Source organism: Martes martes (assembly GCF_963455335.1).
Source record: "Martes martes genome assembly, chromosome: 4".
Taxonomy (NCBI): Eukaryota; Metazoa; Chordata; class Mammalia; order Carnivora; family Mustelidae; genus Martes; species Martes martes.
This window is the reverse complement of record NC_137891.1, coordinates 176078239-176097789: the sequence shown is the minus strand read 5'-3', so window position 1 is coordinate 176097789 and position 19551 is coordinate 176078239.

Here is a 19551-nt window from a genome sequence, read left to right as displayed (position 1 = left end):
TCCAACTCAGTATTGGCTCAGGTGCTGATCTCAGGGTCATGAGTTTAGACTCAGAGTTAAAAATTAATTAGCTAGGGGCACCTGGGTGGCTCAGTGGGTTAAGCCTCTGCCTTCAGCTCAGGTAGTGATCTCAGGGTCTCGGGATCGAGTCCCGCATCGGGCTCTCCGCTCAGCGGGGAAGCCTGCTTCCTCCTGTCTCTCTGCCTGCCTCTCTCCCTACTTGTGATCTCTGTCTGTCAAATAAATAAATAAAATCTTTAAAAAATTAATTAGCTAATTAATTAATGAAAAAGTTTGAAATCTTGCAAGAATTACCAAAATGGGACACAGAGGCACAACGTAAACAAATACTGTCGGAAAAATGGCACTGTAGACTTGCTCGACACAGGATTGCCACAAACCTGCCACCTGTTAAAAAAACAAAACAAAACAAACAAAAATGCAGTATCTTCAAAGCACAATAAACGGAGGTATGCCTGTATATTATATTGTGACAACATGTTCCAAAAACAAAACAGAAAGGTTGTGTGTCCTGACCACATTTTCTCCAGTCACGCAATGGGCATTCTGAAAGGCTCTATCAGTGAGTCAGGAACTGGGCTAAGCTGTGGGGAGACAGCAGTGAACAAGATGGGATCCCAGCAGATTCACTCCCCAGGCTGGCAGCCGCGGAACCAGGACCAGAAACGCAGCTGCCGATGCTGTGGCCAAGTCCTTTCCATTCCGCCGAGAGAGGCAGTCTCTGGTCTTAGGCTGCTGCCAGGGGAGAATAAGGAGAAAGGTTTGTGAGGATTCTGACCCTAACCCCCAACTCCTTAGGGATCCCTAGAGCTCACCTCCTCTAAACAGCCTTCTCAGAACAATTCTACGGAGTAGATGCTATGATTCCCACCCCACCCCACGTTGCAAATGAGAACAATGAATGTTCAGAGAGGGCAAGTGACTTCCCCAAGAAGGCACAGCTAGTCTGAGAGGATTTGCTTCTTTGCCGACATCGTGCTGCTTCTTTGACATTTGTGGGCAGAGACGTGGGTGTTTGCATGGCAGGAGAACATGTCTCCCTTGTTAGGTTCCTATAGATTGAGAGGTGAGGGGTGTTTCCTCCAAATATTCAGGTGTCTGGACACTGTGATGGCTCAGCCAGAGCCTCAGGGCTCAAAACCCTGGCAGAAAACCCCGCTTAAACTGGAATATAGAGGTAGAGCTAGCTTCAGGCATGGATGCACTGAGGAACTCAGATGACCTAGCCAGGATTCAATGTCACCACCCATCTCTTAAGACTCTTTTCCTCTCTGCCTGCTTCATTCTCTTTCTTCATGATCACAAGATGGCTGCCAGCCGCACCGGGCGTGCATCCTAGTCCCTCAGCAACTCCAACAGAAATAAGGACTCTAGGGGCGTCCGGGTGGCTCAGTCGCTTAAACTTCTGCCTTTCGGCTCAGGCTCAGGTCATGATTCCAGGTTCCTGGAATTGAGTCATGATTCCAGGTTCCCAGGATCAAGCCCGCATCGGGCTCCCTGCACACTGGGGAGTCCGCTTCTCCCTCTCCCTCTACCCTTTCCCCCTGCTCTTGATCTCTCTGTCCCTCTCTCTCTCTCTCTCTCTCAAATAAATAAATAAATAAGTAATATTTAAAAAAGAAAGAAAGGGGGTGCCTGGGTGGCTCAGTGGGTTAAAGCCTCTGCCCTCGGCTCAGGTCATGACCCCAGGGTCCTGGGATCGAGCCCCGCATCATCGCATCATCGGGCTCTCTGCTCAGCGGGGAGCCTGCTTCCCTGCCCCCAACTCCGCCTGCCTCTCTGCCTACTTGTGATCTCTGTCTATCAAATAAATAAATAAATCTTAAAAAAAAAAAAAGAATAAAATACTAGATGTTCAGTAATGTCTAGTATATGGTTGGTGCCCAAAGAATCCTCAGGGGTTGACTGATTCCGTGTGTGTGTGTGTGTGTGTGTGTGTGTGTGTGTTTTCATTGATATCAGGGACCAAGTCAAATAGGGTCCCGACAAAATGAATAGCCCACAGGCATGCAGACAGAATGAGACTCGTTCTTTTAAATTTTTACTTTGTTTCTTCTTCCATAACTGAACAGATACTACAGTCTAGAGCTCCCAGAGGAGAACATCAGACTCTCCAGGAACAGACCCTCCTGACGAACACACACCAGCCTGTCAGAGACGATAGAGTCAGGAACACACTGGAAGGAGCCCATTGGGATGCTGGCAGGGGAGGGGGCAGGTGGAGCTTGTCAGACCCAATTAAACTGTTTAACTCATCTAACCCCGCAGAGAGGTCGCCTGGGGACAAGGATGTCCCAGCCTGACCCCTTCCCCTTGGGCCACCGGCTACTCTAATTCAGCTGGGCAGTTTGAGTTTCTGCGAGGAATTGGAGGTCCATTAAGATCTGACCAACAATGGGTGCTATTTATCAAGTGTCTGCCGGGCCCCCTACTGGGTACTTTCCCTGATTGAAATATAGGACCAATAGAGTATCTTTTGGATACTCGCATTAACCCTGCGTTTGCTTGACTTTTTCTATTATTTTCTCCCTTCGCCCTGATTTCCTCACTGAATTTCAAAAAATAAAATTTATCTGTTTTTTCTGATTTCGAAACGAATTAACACATGCTCATTTTAAAATAATGCAAATAATACAGACATGACCACAGTAGAAAAAAAGTTCCCCATTTGCCACTCCTCTGATATTAACCCCTGCTAACTCCTTGATGTGATTCTTGCCTTGAGCTGTATTAACAGATGCGTGTCCATTTTGTGAAAGGAAACATGTTATCCACCTGGTCACAGCCTCCTCTCCTCCCCTGCTTTGAGGAAGGAAACTGCAGGTCAGGTGGCTGCAGCCTGGTGTTATCCTGTCGATCTGGGGAACAGAGGGACGGGGAGAGAAACAAGCTATGAGAGCAAGCAAGGGTGAAGATGGCTGGGTTGGAGAAGGATGGGGAGAGGCTGGCACAGGGGGCCAGTGAGGTGAGAGCCAGCACAGACTGGGCTTTGAGGGAGCATTTAAGGGAATCAGAACACAGATTTGGGATTGCTGTCTGTGCAGAGGGAGAGAGGAAAGGCTAGAAAAAGAGAGAGGGAGAGGAAAGCGAATTCTAGCAAGCTTTATTGAGATTACAAATGAGACCTTCCTTAACATTTTCTTTTCTTTTTTTTATTTTTTTTTTAAGATTTTATTTATTTATTTGACAGAGATCACAAGGAGGCAGAGAGAGAGAGAGAGGAAGGAAAGCAGGCTCCCTGCTGAGCAGAGAGCCTGATGTGGGGCTCCATCCCAGGACCCTGGGATCATGACCAGAGCTGAAGGCAGAGGCTTTAACCCACCGAGCCACCCAGGTGCCCCTTCCTTAACATTTTCAAAAGAACTGAATACATATTTAAACTGCTTTTCAAAAAAAATTTACTTTGCAGTGTTTTCTGGGAGGGGACCTGCGTTCCTAATTCAATAGGAGGCTGATACTTGCCTCGAGGTGGTCTGGCTTTTTCCCAGATAACTTTTTTATAAACAAAAAGTGAGATTACACGATAATAGTAACTGCTAAAGTGTATTGCCTACTTATTCTATGCCAGGAACTGCACCAAGTACTCTTCCATATTAATGTACTGAATTCTACAACAGCTGATGGGGGTAGGTACTACTAGTATCCCATCCTACAAATGAGGAAGTGAGGCTCAGAGTGGTGAAGCAACTTGCCTGAGGTCACACAGCCAGCAAGTGGGGATGATGAGATAGTTGCCAATTATTTTAACCCTCTGGTAAATGCAACTGTTTTATTTGGGGTTTAGCAGGTTTTGTTTTGTTTTTAAGATTTAATTTTTAAGTAATCTCTATACCCAATGTGGGGCTCAGACCCACTATCCCAAGATCAGGAGTCGCATGCTCTACTGACTGAGCCAGCCAGAGGTCCCTGTTTTAGACCCCCTCCTCCCCTCCCCTCACCCTCCCCCCACCCCAGCCCTAAGCAGCTTCAAACCGCTTTCTGCTTGTGACCAGGTAGGGATATACATTTAAACAAAGGCAGGCACAGACGGCCACTAAACCCGCCCCCAATTCCTTGCAGTGCTGTCATGGGATTTGAACTATGTTGGAGTCTCAGTTACCCAGGCACTAATTCACGACCCCTGAAGGCTGGACCCGAACAAGATGTGAAAAGTGATCTATTCCAGTCCCTTTCGCAATTTATGAATCTCCTTGGCAGGTCCCCCCCACCCCGCCGCCATCCACCCAGGTCACCCGGCCCAAGTCTGAATACCTCTGCTGATAGAAGACCCACTACTTCTGCAGAGCCCAGAGGGAAACAGCTGAGAAATGAGGCCAGGCTGGAGCAGCAAAGCAGAAGAAATGCTTGAGAATTAGCTGAGAAGAGCACAGGGAGACTGCCTGAGGGGACAGGAGCAGGGAGTAAACACCATCTCCTCACCTGCTCTGCCAATAGCAGCACTTTGATATACAGCCCCTCTTAGTTAAGGAAGTAAGAATGTGGGCTTTTTTTTTTTTTAAAGAACCAGGTCACCCCAGAACCAGAGTACTACAACCTAATAGATTTTCCCTTTTGCCCTGACTGCTAGGAAGCTCTTAGGTAAGTTACATATTTATCTCATTAACTAATTCAGTCCAGACACTTGGCAAATTTCTCCTTATCTCTTTCTAATGACTTTCAATCTCTCTCTCTCTCTCTCTCTCTCTCTCTTTTTAAGATTTTATTTATTTATTTGACAGACAGAGATCACAAGTAGGCAGAAAGAGGCAGGCAGAGAGAGAGGGGGAAGAAGGCTCCCTGTTGAGCAGAGATACCGATGCGGGGCTCGATCCCAGGACCCTGAGATCATGACCTGAGCCAAAGGCAGAGGCTTAACCCACTGAACCACCCAGGTGCCCCTCCATCTCTCTTTTTAAATTGGTTTTTTATAATGTTTGCTTTAATACTGAGTGGCTACCTCATAGCATGGTTGTAAATGGAGGAGATACTGGTTATAAACACGAACATTTTGTAATGTGAATTGGATGGCTGACAGCTAGAGAGAGCAGACAGAGGAATGGGGTAGGACATAGGAGTGGGCCAAGGTGGGGGAAGGTGGATCAGGTAGGAGGGAGAAGATGGCAGGACCAAATTAGCAGTGGCGATCGGTTACATAGAGAAGAGGTTCTTGGTGCTAAAGATATTTGACCTGATGGGAGGTCAGGGGCACTAAGGAGAGAGTAACTGAGTGTGAAGAAAGGAGCATGCAGGTCAACCAGGAAGGCAAGGGTGCTCCAGCGGTGGGAATGGCCTGTGCAAAGACACAGACATGGGAAGGGAGCTGGGGCACAGGAAGAAAGTTCCATGACTGGAGCGCCTGGGGCAGTGAGGACAGTGGTGAGCCGGGGCTGGGGCTGGGGAGAGCCAGGCCAGGCCTTGCCACTCAGTGAGCTGGCTTTCTTCCAGAAGCCCAAATACTCCCATTCTCAGGTGCTTTCCTAGGGAGCTAGCCTCAGAGGCGAGGCTGGCCCTGGTAGTCCCAGGCCAGGAACTATATCCCACCCCTGAGTGTCTTTGTCCAATGTAGCTACAGCCTTTGGGCCAGTGGTGCAGGTGAGGGCAAGGATTCATGGGCCCCTGAAGCAGAACCAGCCTGCTCAGCTCTGCCAACTCACGGGGCAACTCACCAAGGGCTGCCCAGCGAGTCAAGGTCACGGAGGAACACTCAGGGCCCCAACCAGGCCAGTGGCTGGGCCGGGACCCACAAAAGGACTATCCGACAGGGGCTAGAGACCATGCGGTGAGCTTCCACTCCAGAGTCAAACTCTCTAAATGGATTCTGGCGTCATGTGAGTGAGCCTGGACCAGGCTCTTTGTCTGAACTTCATCTCTAAAATGGGAGGGCTAGGCGCGCCTGGGTGGCCCAGTGGGTTAAAGCCTCTGCCTTCAGCTCAGGTCATGATCTCAGGGTCCTGGGATAGAGCCCCGTGTTGGGCTCTCTGCTCAGCGGGGAGCCTGCTTCTCCCTCTCCCTCTGCCTGCCTCTCTGCCTACTTGTGATCTCTCTGTCAAATAAATAAATAAATAAATAAATAAGTCTTTAAAAAATAATAAAATAAAATGGAAGGGATATTATCACCTGCTCTGAAGGCACTGAAGTTTAGGTGAGTTAACAAAAGCGAAAGATTTAGCATAAAGTGGCTAGTAAATAAATGCTCATCCCCCAACTCTCGGACTAGGGGGGAGGCCCTTGATGCCTGGATACCACCCCTGGGCCGTGCACCCCCTTCCATGTCTGGAGTCTGATTCGGGCTCCCGCATCCCTGTTCCCACAGGCTATCCCGGCTGATGCAGGACCTCCTACTCTGTCTTGCCCAGTCTGTTCACCCTGCGGCAACTCTGATGGTCTCCCCAGCTGACCCCAGCTCTGCAGCCCCAGAAACAAGAGCCAGGCTGGGGTTAGTGCCCAATAAATGTTTATCAAACCATACTGAACGTCTCTGCTGGGGAATGCAACCTGTTTAATGAGCCCCTCCCCCCGTGCACCCCACCTTGTTTAGCCTTCACAAAACCCCTGTCTTCATAGATGAAGATCCTGAGGGTCAGAGAGGTAAAGTGACTTGCCCCACATCACACAGCCTGTAAGTGACAACGCAGGATGGAACCCACCTCTGTCTGATTTCAAAGAGCCTGCTCTTCACTGTGGCTCCAAGCATGCTCACTGCAGGTGAGGACACATGGAGGGCAGAGCTCAGAGGCTTCCAGCTACCGCTGCAAAGGGCCAGGGGACCTTGGGGATGGGGACAGTCACTCGGAATCTCTGGGCGTCCATCTCCTCACCTATAAAATGAAGGGGTTGGATTAGTCAGTTAAACCTGGATCTTTGAGAGTGAGTCCCAAAGCTGATAGAAATCCCACAGGATTCGGCTTCATGGTCAGGGCTGAGAACACAACCAGCCTCTGCCTGAGGCCTATGGGAGGAAGCCACTCCATCTGTCGGGGCTTCGGAACCACACAGATGTGGGTTCTAATCCCAGATCTGCCCTTTCCCATCCACTGACATCTTCACCCAGCAAATGAGGAAAGTAAGGCTCAGGGAAGTTCCAAGTCATGCTGCTGGGATGTGGCATTGTGGGGGGCTGAATCTACGTCTTCCCTCGGGAACGTTAGGTCCTGGACAGACAGAGCAGGTGTGGGCGGGTCCCCTGAGAGCCTGTGGCTGCTGCGGCACCCTGGACTGCCTGTGCCTGGGCGGGGCCCCTCGGTAGGGTGGGAGGGAGTGTAGTCCTAAAGCCATGCCTGCCCAGTGACTCACAGCTCAGGCAGCAGGGGTTGGGGCAGCATGAAGTCACCCATATCTCAGCCATCTCCTCGCCTAGCATGTGCCCAGGCACCTCCACTAGCCACCAAGTCCCACACCCAGGGCAGCGATGGGCCAGTGTGGACAGGACGGGCAGTTTGTGTGCAGCTGGGGTGCTGGCAATGCCCACGAGAACATGCTGGTGGTGGAGGGGAGGGCTGATGCCAGCTTCAGGCACAGACATAACTTGTTTTAAACACCCATCCGAAGTGCCTGGGTGGCTCAGTCGGTTGGGCGTCTGAGGCTTGACCTTGGCTCAGGTCATGATCTCGGGGTCCTGGGATCGAGCCCCATGTTGGGGTCCATGCTCAGTGGGGAGTCTGCTTCTCCCTCTCCCTCTACTCCTCCCCCCACTCACTCACTCTCTCTTTCAAATTAAAGAAAATCTTAAAGAGGAACCCATCCCAACACTCATGTGCCACATGGTCTCAGCAGGTCAGGGCACCTTTGTGACATGCTGCAAAATGGGACTGAAAGCACAGCTCTAGGCTCCCCGCCAGGCCCCAGACCATCGTCCTTCAGGGAAGCCTTCTCCGGCGATCCTCTCTGAGGAGGTTCCTGCCTTTCTTCTCTATCACCACACTCCCTGTCCTTCCTGCATTCTGTTTGTCAGAGCTTATCATTCCGGGCTTAGCTGTCCATGACTTACCCATTGTCTCTCTCCAGTTACACTACAAATCCTACAGATGTGGGGACCACTGTGTCTTTTGTGACTGTCCTGTCCCTTCATGAGGTATACCTCACATGCCACAAAATGCACCCATTTTGGGGCACCTGGGTGGCTCAGCCATTAAGCAGCCGCCTTCCGCTCAGGTGACATCGTGATACCAGGGTCCTGGGATCGAGCCCCACATCAGGCTTCCTGCTCCATGGTGAGCCTGCTTCTCCCTCTCCCAATCCCCCTGCTTGTGTTCCCTCTCTCACTGTCTCTCTGTCAAATAAATAAACAAAAACTTTAAAAAGCGCACCCATTTTAAGTGTATAATTCAGTGATTTTGAGTGAACTGATGGAGCTGTGTGGGCATCGCCACCAGCCAGTTTTAGAACTTCCATCACCCCGAGAAGTTCCCTCCGTGTGTTTGCAGGTCGTTCCCTGCTTTTCCCCATGTCCCCAGGCAGTCACTGACGGGCTTTCTGTCTCCCCGGTGTCGCCTTTTCTGGAAATGGCACACACGTGCAATCCCACGATACGGGAGCTGCGTCTGGTTCTTCGCACGAAGTCTTTCATCCTGTTGTCACGAGGCCATGGGCTGTTCCTTTCTATTGCTGGGGAGTATTCCTGGCCGGGATGTGCCTCTGTCTATCCATTCAGTCACCTCTCTGATTTTTGGATCGCTTCCGGGTTTTGCCTGTAGCATCGTGCCACTGGTGAACATTTGCCTACGAGTCTCTGTGTGGACAGACATTGCATTTCACTCGTGTATGCACCTCGATCCCTGTGGGTGGAAATGCTGCGTTATATGCTAAGCATGTGTTCAACTTCTTCAGAGACTACCCAGCTGTTTGCCAAAGGCCTGACCGTTTTACTTTCCCACCCGCAATGTAGGAAGTAGCACCATGCCTTTTTTTTTTTTTAACCAAAATATCCCCAGGATGTAGCCTGAATAGCTGGCATATAGTAAGTACTCAATAAAATGAATGAGCAAGATAATGCTGGCTGAATCAGCATGGGGTCAGGCCCCTGCGGGGAGCCTGACACTGTCCTAATCACAGTGCTTGGGAGGCTGTGTCAGGCTCCCAATGCTGCCCTCCTCTGGTATTGACGTTAAACCAGCAGAACCTTTTTTTTTTTTTTTTTTAAGATTTTATTTATTTATTTGACAGAGAGAGAGAGAGAGAGCAGGAACACAAGCAGGGGGAGTGGAAGAGGGAAAGCAGGCTTCCCGCTGAGTAGGGAGCCCGGTACGTGGCTCGATCCCAGAACCCTGAGATCATGACCGGAGCCGAAGGCAGATGCTTAACCCACTGAGTCCCCCAGCTGCCCCCCAGCAGAACTCTTTCTACCAAGGCTACACGGGAGAAGCCTCATCCTCACTCCCAAGAAGGACCCTTACAGAAGGATGTCTTAATATGATGCCCTGAGCTCTCTGGAAGGTGATGGGGGAATCAACTCCCCCCAGAACGGAGCATCTCCGCCCTGTCCGTAAAAGGCTACTGAAGAAATCATCCCAGGGGCGCTTGGGTGGCTCAGTCATTAGGCATCTGCCTTCAGCTCAGGTCATGATCTCAGGGTCCTGGGATCGAGCCCCGCATTGGGCTCCCTGCTCAGTGGGAAGCCTGCTTCTCCCTCTCTCACTTCCCTGCTTGTGCTCTCTCTCTCTCTCTCTTTCAAATAAATAAGTAAAATCTTTAAAAAATAAACTAATTAATTAATTAATTAATAAAGAAATGAAGACGTCATCGCAGACACAGGTCCACATGGCAGCCCCTGTGTGCAGTTATTCCTGTACTGTAGCACTAGGCTCAAGCATCTTCCCAGCTGAAATGGCCCAGTCGGGAATTGGAGACTATACATTAGGGTTCCTTTTTGCCTCGGCTGAGACGCTGGTCAGGGCAGCGCTCGGTTGATCGTGAGGTCCTGGAGGGCAGGGACTGGAGCTGTTTGCCTCTGGTCCCCTGGAGCCCAGCACAGCCTGGTCCCAGGGAGCTTTCTCGGCAAATGTTGGGTGGGTAGAATGAAATGGAAAGGCAGTAACTTCATTGATTTAGAACATTTTTATCAAACACCTCCAGTGGGCCACGTATTTTTTTTAACGGTCTGTATGTGTAGTTTCCTATAGGTGCTGTAAATGTTACTTAGTGGCATATAAATTATGAAAGAATAACAATGAAGAAAACAGAGTTCCTGGTATTAAAATGTTTACATCTGGAGGGAGAGATAAAACACGCCCTAGTGACTGCAGAGGAAACGGGTACGTGATGGATGCCACACAGGAGTCATTAAGGGCTCAGGGGTCCACGGGGCAGAGTTGGGCTCGGGGACCAGAAGAAGGGCCAGGAGAGGCGAGCATAGAACAGGGGAGATTTCCAGAGGCCGTTGCTTGTCAGGAGCTAAGTAGGCTAGATTTGTGGGAAACAGGCCCTCTTACCCTTGTAGGAGGTAGAAATTGCTGGAAGGAACAATTGGTTCAAGAATTTTCAAACAAAAAAAAAAAAGAGAGAGAGAGAGAGAAAAGAGAAAAGAATTCTCAGGACATCTGGGTGACTCAGTGGGTTAAGCATCTGCCTTTGGCTTGGGTCACGACCTCAAGGTCCTGGGATCGAGTCCTGCATCGGGCTCCTTGCTCAGCCAGGACCCTGCTTCTCCCTCTGCCTGCTCTGCCTGCTGCTCCCCTTGCTTGTGTCTTCTCACTCTTTCTCTCTCTCTGACAAATAAATAAATAAAATCTTAAAAAAAAAAAAAAAAGAATTCTCAGGGAAGTTGGTCTTCAAAACACGTATCCCTTTTGACCCAGAAATTCTATCTTTAGGAATTTCTCCTACAGAAATAATTAAAGGTAGGCACAAAACTGTATCTGTAAAGATAGTCCCTTGCAGAGATTTTATTGGAACTCATTATGCCTGTCATCATTCTGTTGAGAAATTTTTGGTAGGATCTCTATAGCCAGTAAAATATATCGATGTGGGATACTTACTGAAATGGAAAAGCGTTAAATGATTTATGGTTGAATTAAGCAAAAGGAAGGTTAGGATAGTCCACGTGCCCTTGTGCAACTCAGCAATGCTTTCTTGGGTATTGATCCCGGAGAGATTTATGTTCCCATACACAAGACTTGTACCAGAATGCTTTGTAGCATTGCAAGGGCAATCATCAGTGAAGTAAGTAAAGAAACCGGTTTATTCATTCCCCAGAATCGGGAATGGCAACACGAATGAAGGGTGATGGGTGGGGAGCAGCAAGAACACACCTCTAGAACATAATGTTATAAACCCAGAAGCAAGTTGCCGGAGGGTATAAGCAGAGCTCTGCGATTCTTCTGTAGCTTAACAATATCCAAAGCATGCATGGGAATGATTAGCCCCAAACTTGTGAGAGAGACTGACTTGGGGTAAAAGGGGTGTCTGGGACGGACTGCAAAGGAGCACCCAGGGGGCTGCAACCATATCTGTTAGGTGGGGTTTTTTTTTTAAGTTGTTTTTTTTTTTTTTTTTTTTAATTTGACAAGAGACCACAAGTAGGCAGAGAGGAGGCAGAGAGAGAGAGAGGAGGAAACAGACTCCCCGCCAAGCAGAGAGCCCGATGCAGGGCTCGATCCCAGAACCCCGGGATCATGACCTAAGCCGAAGGCAGAGGCTTAACCCACCGAGCCACTCAGGCGCCCCGGGTGTTATTATTATTTTTTTTTTTTTAAGAGGGGAGGCGGAAGCAAACAGGCTAAAAATGTTAAGATTTGTCAAAACTCAGTTGTGAGTATAAATGTATGTTAGGGTATTCTCCGTATTTTTGTTTGCTTATTTAAAAACCAATATTCGGGGCGCCTGGGTGACTCCGTTGGTAAAGCATGTGACTCTTGATCTCGGGGCTATGATTTTGAGCCCCACATTAGGTGTAGAGGTTATTTAAAAATAAAATCTTAGGGACGCCTGGGTGGCTCAGTTGGTTGGGCGGCTGCCTTTGGCTCGGGTCATGATCCCGGGGTCCTGGGATTGAGTCCCATGTTGGGCTCCTTGCTCGGCGGGGAACCTGCTTCTCCCTCTGCCTCTGCCTGCCTCTCTGTCTGCCTGTGCTCACTCTCTCTCACAAATAAATAAATAAAATCTTAAAAATAAAATAAAATAAAATCTTAGGGGCACCTGGGTGGCTCAGTTGGTTAAGCATCTGTCTTTGTTCAGGTCATGATCCCAGGGTCCTGGGATCAAGCCCCGTATCGGGCTCCCTGCTCAGCAGGAAGCCTGCTTCTCCCTCTCCCACTCCCCCTGCTTGTGTTCTCCCTCTCACTGTCTCTCTGTCAAATGAATAGATAAAATCTTTTATTTTATTTTATTTATATATTTTTAAATTTTATTTATTTATCTGAGAGAGAGAGAATGAGAGAGAGAGAGAGCATGAGGGGAGAGGTCAGAGGAAGAAGCAGACTCCCTGCTGAGCAGAGAGCCCGATGTGGGACTCGATCCCGGGACTCCAGGATCATGACCTGAGCCAAAGGCAGTTGCTTAACCAACTGAGCCACCCAGGTGTCCCTGAATAGATAAAATCTTTAAAAAAATAAAATAAAATCTTAAATATGGGAAAAACTAAAATTTAAAGAGTACTCTGGGTGTGGGTGTATGTGTATCAAATACTCAGGTAAGCATGATTATTTCTATGTGATGAGATCACTGACTGTTTTTTTTTCCTATATCTGTAATTTCTGATTTCCCTATAGTAAACATGTATTATCTGTGCAATGTTTTTTGTTTTTAGATTTTATTTATTTATTTGAAAAAAGAGAACACAAGTTGGGGGAGGAGCAGAGGGAGAGAAACAAGCAGACCCCCCACAGAGCAGGGAGCTGGACATGGGCCTTGATCCCATGATCCGAGATCGTGATCTGAGCCGGAAGCAGATGCTTAACCAAATGAGCCACCCAGGTACCCCTATCTGTGCGATGTTTTAAAACCTTAAAGAAAATAAGAGTCTAAAAACCTTCAGGGAGGACACTCTGAGCAGAGACAGCAGGAGGGCCAAAGATGGCTGTGGAGAAGCTCCTAGCACATTCGGGCACCAGACAGGGGAGGGATAGGAAGAAAAAAAACCTCTGGAAAGGGGCACCACCCATTCAACAGGCAGGACTCGGGAACCTCAGAACGGGCAGGGCTCATGAAGGACGTGGGGCCTCAGACTGGGCTCTCTGTCCCCTGGGAGCCTCAGGTGTAGTCCCAGGAATCTGGCTCCACCAGGAGTTTAATAATTGCATCTTAGTGGGGCGCCTGGGTGGCTCAGTGGGTTGAAGCCTCTGCCTTCGGCTCAGGTCGTGATCCCAGGGTCCTGGGATCGAGCCCCGCATCGGGCTCCCTGCTCAGCAGGGAGCCCGCTTCCTCCTCTCTCTCCTGCCTGCCTCTCTGCCTGCTTGTGATCTCTGTCTGTCAAATAAATAAATAAAATCTTTAAAAATTAAAAAAAATTGCATTTTAGTGATAATGTGCAAACAACGAGGATAAGCATAGTCTGACTCCTCCAAATGACCCACGCTTCCTAACCCAGAGCTTCCGACTCTATTTCAGCGCCTGCGTTGGTCTGTGCTCAGGGTCTGGTGAGTTGCCAACAACCCTACTTTAATTGTTGCAGGAGGGTAAGGACAGAAAGAGGCAGGCCTCAGCTTGGCCACTTTATTTGCCAGAGCCATGAGCTCAGCCCTAGCCCCTGGTAGGATCCCGAGGGCCTAGGAGGTTTTCAGGCCTGAAAAATATATTTTATTGACTCTAGAGCAACAACCAAAATAACATACGCACACAAACACACACACCCTGTTAACTGAAATAATTTCAATTGCAGAATTATAAAAATAAATTCCTGTGGCGCCTGGGTGGTTCAGTCAGTTGAGCGTCTGCCTTGGGCTCAGGTCATGATCCTGAGATCCTGGGATCGAGCCCCGTGTTGTGAAGGCTCCCTGCTCAGTGGGGAGTCTGCTGCTCCCTCTGCCTCTCTCCACCACCCGCCCATGCTCTCTCTCATTATCTCTGTCAAATAAATAACTAAAATCTTAAAAAAAAAAAACAAAAAATAGGGCACCTGGGTGGCTCAGTGGGCTGGGCCTCTGCCTTTGGCTCAGGTCATGATCTCAGGGTCCTGGGATGGAGTCCAGCATCGGGCTCTCTGCTCAGCAGGGAGCCTGCTTCCTCCTCTCTCTCTGCCTGCCTCTCTGCCTACTTGTGATCTCTCTCTCTCTGTCAAATAAGTAAATAAAAATAAATATATAAATAAATACTAAAAATAAATACCTTTTCATGCCAGAAAAAAAAAAAAGAAAATAAATTGTATTTGGGGTGCCTGGCTGGCTCAGTTGGTTAAGTGTTGGAGGCTTGATCTCAGCTCAGATCTTGATCTGAGGCATCGTTTCAAGCCCTGGGTTGGGCTCCATGCCGGGCATGAAGCTGACTTTAAAAAAAAAAAAAAATTGTGTTTGTTCTGGAGGATGGATACATTTTAGTATGTTTGACAAGGGGTTAGGTAGAGCCTCCCACGGGAAGAATGCTGGAGCCCCGGGAAGATCCTTAAAACAGTCCTGGTGAGGGGCGCCTGCGTGGCTCTGTGAGTCAAGTGTCTGCCTTCGGCTCAGGTCATAATCCCGGGGTCCTGGGATCGAGTCCCGCATTGGGGGGTCTCTGCTCAGCGGGGAGCCTGCTTCCCCCTACCCATCTGCCTGCCTCTCTGCCTACTTGTGATCTCTCTCAAATAAACAAATAAAATCTTTCAATAAATAAATAAATAAATAGGTAAAGCTTAAAAAAGAAACAAAAAAACAAACCAACAGTCCTGGTTACATCTTAAAATACAGGATGACACACCCACAGCAAGGGAGGCCAAACGATGAGCCCCTGTGCTGGCCTGTGAGGGGATTTCCTTGCCCAAGCGGGAAAGAAGGGGCCCAATGGAGTCAGCCCACACAGCTTTGCAGAAACTCCAAAGTAAAAACCAAAGCCAACGGGAAAGAAAACACCCCGCACCAGCAGAGCCAGTAAAGCCCTCATCGTTCCTAGGCGTGATTTAGATCCCGCCAAGCTTCCTCACCCAGCGCCCGAAATGAACGCGTCCATCTGACGGGTCCGGGGCTTGCTGCCCGTGGACTTGACTCATTCGCACTTGGTCTGATGGCTGTGCCGAAGCCGGGGGAGTTCCTACGTTGCTTTCTGTCATCAGAAACAGTGTAACAGAGACAGGGAGGCTCTCCTTCCCTTCTCAGAGAGCTTGTTTATACGTGGCTCAGGTTTGGGAGACCCTGGGAGGGGCACAGGGACCTACTGAAGGCTGGGTATGGGGGTGCACGGCGAGCTGTCGGGAGCAGGGCCTCAGGGAAAGGCATGGCTGACGGCAGACGATATATCAGTCCTGGACTCAGAGGGTCCCCCACGTCAAATCAGTACGCAGAGGCCTCCCTGCCTGTTTGCTGAATGGAGCGGGGCTGGAAGGAAGAAGCTGTTTCTGTCTTCAGACCCTGCATCCAACCCACCCGTAAATCATTTTGCTCTACCTCCAAAGCGGATCCAGCCGTAGCCACCCCTCCTGCCCTCTGCCCTGGACTGCACCCGTGGGCTCCCCACCCTCTCCCTGCTCTGCCTTTGTCTCCCCGAGGCCTCTTCTCCAGGCACAGAAAGAGGGAGATTTTTAGAGCCTAAATACTCCACTTCGGTGGCTTCTCATCAAGGTTAGAATCAAATTCCAGCTCTTCGTGGTCGTGACCAAGCCTGACCCACCTCTGCCACCCCTTCTCCTGCCCACTCCCCTCTACTCACTCGGCTCTAGCCACAGTGTTTTTGATGTTCCCAGAAAATGCCAAACTCATCAGGTTTCAGGGTGTTTGGTCCCGGCTGTCCCCGTACTTGGGATGCTCATCCTCAGGGCTCAGTGGGGTGGCCCTTCTTCTTCTTCTTTTTTAATATTTTATTTATTTATTTGACAGACAGAGATCACGAGCAGGCAGTGAGAGAGGAAGGGAAGCAGGCTCCCTGCCGAGCAGAGAGCCCGATGCGGGGCTCGATCCCAGAACCCTGGGATCGTGACCTGAGCCGAAGGCAGAGGCTTTAACCCACTGAGCCACCCAGGTGCCCTGGGGTGGCCCTTCTTATCACCACCAGCGTCACCATCTGGGACAGGCCCTTGCCCCGCTCCACCAGAAGATGTGGCTCTGCACCTCTCCACGCCCCTCCCCTGCCTCCATTAGTCTGTTTCAGGGGTTCGGAGGTCTTCCGGCTGCCATCGCTCCTCCTGTCACTGTACACGCTATTCTTTCACATCTCAGTCTGCGGGAGATCTGGAGCCCCCGGGAGGGCAGGCCCGCCTCTGTCCTGGTCACCAGGAAGAGGGCCTGGCACACTGTACGTGTTCAGTAAAAGTTCACTGAGTGAACACCGAGTTCACACTTGGCGCTGCTGGAATGGCTACAATTTTCAAAAGGTGGGGAGGTGGGGAAGCGAGAGCTTTGATTCCTTGCTGGTGGCAATGTAAAACGGTGCAGTTTGAGTGCGTGAGCTCCTCAGACAGATTTCACATATGTTGCCGTATGATCCAGCCATTCCACTCCTAGGTGCAGACGTGAAGGGATGAAAACATACGCCCACACAAAAACTTGTTTCACGAATGTTCATAGCGGCACTGCTCATGATGGCCAGAAAGTGAAAAACGCCCAGATGTCCGCCGGCTGACAAGTACATAAATAAAATGTGGTATATCATTACAACGCAATATTATTTAGCAACAGAAAGAAATGAAGTAATGGCACATATAACCGTAACTATGGACAAACCTCAAAAATATATAGTATTAAGTAAAAGGAACCAGACAGAAAAGGCCACATATTACATGATTTCATTATATGCAATGTCTAGAACAAATACACAGAGACAGACAGAAAGTAGATTAGTGGTTTCCAGGGTGAGGGTGTGGGGACGGGGGGGGGGATGGGGTGTGACCGCTAATGAGTATGGGGTCTTTCTTGGGATGATGAAATGTTCTGGCATTAGATAGTGGTGATGGTTGCACAACTTATGAATGTGCTAAGAACCACTGAATTGCGTTCTTTAAAAAAGGTGAACTATGGGGCACCTGGGTGGCTCAGTCGGTTAAGCGTCTGCTTTCAGTTCAGGTCATGACCCCAGGGTCCTGGAATGAGCCCCACAGTGGGCTTCCTGCTCTGCGGGGAGTCTGCTTCTCTCTCCCCCTCTGCCCCTCCCCCCATTCAGGCACACACACGCTCTCTCTCTCAAATAAACAAAATCTTAAAAAAAAATAAAAAGATGAACTTTATAATATATGCATTATAAACTAACAGCAGTCTTATTCATAATTGCCAAAAAGTAGAAAAAAACCCAAATGTCTACCACCTGATTAATGGATAGACAAAGTATGCTCTATCCATACAATGAAATGTTATTCAGTAATACAAAGGAAGTGAGTGAGTACTCACCCGTGCTACAGCCTAGGTGCATCTTGAAAACTTGATAATAAGTGAAAGAAGCCAGTCATAAAGAACCACATATATATATTTTTTAATGTTTTATTTATTTGACAGACAGAGATCACAAGTAGGCAGAGACGCAGGCAGAGAGAGAGAGGGGGAAGCAGGCTCCCCGCTGAGCAGAGAGCTGGATGTGGGGCTCCATCCCAGGACCCTGAGATCATGTCCTGAGCCAAAGGCAGAGGCTTTAACCCACTGAGCCACCCAGGCGCCCCCACATATTCTTTTTTTTTTAAGATCTTATATATTTAAGAGAGAGTGCATGAGTGTGGGTGGGGGGTGGGGTGGAGGGGGAGACAGGGAGAAGCAGGCTCCCCGCTGAGCAGGGTGCCCAATGCAGGGCTCCATGTGGGGCAGAGGTGGAGGCCTGGAGAGTGACTGGGTACAAGATTTCTTTGGGGATGAAAACGTTCCACGGTAGGTTTATGGTAACGGAGGCACGGCTCCGCAAGTGTACTAGAAATCATATTGCCCACTTTAAGTAAAGGTGACTTTTCATGGCCTATAAATTCTACCATGATCAAGTTATTTTAAAAGTTTATTGAATTAATGAATGAGCAAGTAGGAGGAGGAGAAGGGAGGGAAAACAATGGAGAAACTCTTCCCCGGGTCTGGACAGAGCTGCTTCCCTAAGACATCCTAGCTGTGGACCCCAGAGCACCTTTTAGTCCCCTTCTTTCCCCTCTTTCTGCTTCTCTCTCAAGCACCAGACCCCCAACACCAAGTCTGAGATTCTGGGGCCAAGAGGCTCCCAGCCGGGCTGGCAAGAGAGCCACTGGAGATGGAGCACAGCTGCCCCCTGGTGGTGAGCTGAAGCGAGCACTTGGGAATGCAGTCAAGGGGTCAGCCTTGGGAAAGGGACCAGCAATTAGTCAGCTACGGAGGCCTCGGGGACAGGCTGGGACAGAAGAAACTTCCAAATGCTTGGAGACAGGAAATACCATGATGACACCTAGGACACTTCGCTAAGTCTCTGAGGCTGATATCAGGATTCATAATTATTACTGGACATTTCTCTTTCTTCTTCCTCCCCCAGGGATGTGGGCCCCAGGAGTGCAGCTAAGTGCCTGCTGGTTCTTTCTGCTTCCCCAGCTTCCAGCAAGGTGCCTGGCTCTTAGTCAGTACTCCACAAAACTATGTGTGCTGTAGTCTGTTGTATTAGAAAGAACAGATGGAGAAGCCAGGGCGTGAATCTAGACTCCACCTTGCAAACCCAGTGACTTTCGATAAGTCACGGGACCTCAGTGGGGATGGTGGGGGAGCACTGTATCCAGGGGGGGTCTACAGACATGGGGTGAGATCCCAGAGTTCCACTGACTTGCTGGGGGACATCAGGGAAGTCCCTTTACATTTTCAGCCTCTGTTGTACTCCGTTTAAAAATTGGGAGAGTAATGCCTTTACCTCTACTCCTTGGATCCCTTTAATGAATATGTACTAAAAACCTACCATGTCAGTCGTTGTCCTACTGCTGAGTTCACAGTGGACAAAGAACCACATCTGCCTCTGCTCTCAGGGAGCTTATATTCCAGCGCACAAAGCCAACAGCCAATTATTATACACCTAAACATATTATAAATGGACCCTGAAGGTTAGAAAGCATGAGTGGTTATGGGAGAGGACAGAGGGAGGCTGTACCCTAGATCAGGCTAGAGAAACCCCCTCTGGAGAGGGACATTCAAAGTGAGACCCAAGGAAGGTGAGGCTTGGTGAAAAGAATGTTCCAGAGATGTGTGAAGGCATTCAGGAGGGAAGCAGCTGAACCACCTGCCACAGGGAGTCACAAGGAAGCCAGAGCTGTCATTGCTCAGAGAGAGGTAAGCCAGGAGAGGCAGGCAGGGGGCCCGATCACGGTGGGGAGATGGAGGGGGGGCCTGGTGGGCCACCTTCAAGATTTGGATTTCATCCTAAGTGTGACAAAAGGGTACGAAGTAAAGAAAACAAAATCATACTTCCCCTACCCACCGTCCCACCCCTCCAGATCCAGTCCATATCGACTCAACTATGGAGAAGAGACCTAGATGAATGAAAACTCCAAGCAGTTTGGCAGTATGGTTCCAC